Here is a 1,644-nt window from a genome sequence, read left to right on the forward strand (position 1 = left end):
CCGCCGGTGCGCCGCGCGCTGTTGAATGGCGGGGAGCCGCTGCCGCCGGAGGGGAACCCGGCGTTATTCCGCTCTTAAACTAGGTGGTAGGGAACACCATTAGTTCCTTTGAGCTTTTCTTGCTAGTCGTGCTTCTGCATGGAGGTGCCGCCATTAGCACTGTGTCAAACACATTTTGTTTCTCGGTCTGAGGAAAATTGGAGTAAAGTTCACTTTGGAGGGAAAAAGGAGGATGCATTTCTTCCCCTTCAATCAACTCCGTTCCCGATTTAGATCAGGAACTGCCCAGGGCAGGAACCTTGACTTCTTTTATCAGCAAGACTTGAGAATCAATAGCACTAATAAAAAGCCTCGTACAATAATTCCCATTACATGTGTTAGTATATATCTTTTGCAACAAATACTAAGAATAAACCACATTTCTAAGGGAAGAAAGAGTGATTCATTGTTTGGCGCAAATGATTGGTGTTCCCTAAATATAAAAAAAAATAAGATTTGCTAGAAAAATCTTTAAATTGTATGTCTAAAATTATTGTTACACCATTAATTTTTGTTTAAAGCATACATAGTTAGATAGCTCAGTGTTTCCTTTGCAATAAAAACATAGTTCAAAAGTGAGTTAAATCTGGCTCAAAGGTCCTGGTACCATTTCTAAAATACTATAGCCATACAAGAGTGGTAATTTTGGATAAACTCAATCAGATTTAAAAACTTTGCTTTTCATTGTCAGGCCTTATCATTTGTTTGCATTGTTGTGACGTTACGTTGAACCCAGTATCAGCCGTCTTCCCTTGGTGCAAAAAGCCAGCACTAACTCCACATAGTCTTGGGCTAAACTGATATATATGTGCAAGTGTGTGCTCACACCTGAAACATCGGTTTCTACAGCAGAGGGTAACAGCTCTGCACATACAGCCGAAAACTGGTGAGCCTCACCAGGACAGAAACAGCCTCTTAAAGAGTCTGAGGCTAGGTATGCTACCAAATTTACTAGACCCACTCCAGTGATTAGAAAGTGATGATCAAAAACCAAACCAAGCATTTAAAAAAAGCAGCAGAATTGGCAGCTGCTAGTTTAGACTGAACTGTAGATAACAAGAAACAAAACGTCCTCGCATTATCAGCCATTTAGCAGGGCAAGTCCAGTAGTAAATTCTGGTAGCTGCAAACAATAGGTGCAAATTTGAGAAGACCCACACAACTGCAGCCGTTCGGCTCCACATTAGGGCGTTGCTGCACTGAGTTCTCAGCTGCAGGGGAGCTCCTAATGCTTGGTTTTAGTTAACTTCAGAAGAATTTGTGCAATCTTACGTAGGCTCCTAGGACTCTTTAATTTCCATAGAATAGGAAAATTAGACGTTTCCAGGAAAACCTTAAATTAGTGCTGAGTACAAGGTCTCACAACTAACAGGCTAAATTCACTCTCTTACTGCAGGAGAAATCCTAAGCCTGCTGATCTACAGATTATTGTTCACACCCGGATTCCAATGTGCTAGTGCTAGTTCTTGGCTTATGGAGCAGGAACAGAAGGAGCAGTGAAAGCCCAGTAAAATTATCTGGAGATGGTTCAAGAACTTTCCAAAGGAAAGCAGAGAAAATGGGGGATTTCTGAATTCTGCAGCTAACACTATAAAGCATTTCTGA

The sequence above is a fragment of the Charadrius vociferus genome, unplaced genomic scaffold, assembly GCF_000708025.1.
Source record: "Charadrius vociferus isolate BGI_N301 unplaced genomic scaffold, ASM70802v2 scaffold365, whole genome shotgun sequence".
Taxonomy (NCBI): domain Eukaryota; kingdom Metazoa; phylum Chordata; class Aves; order Charadriiformes; family Charadriidae; genus Charadrius; species Charadrius vociferus.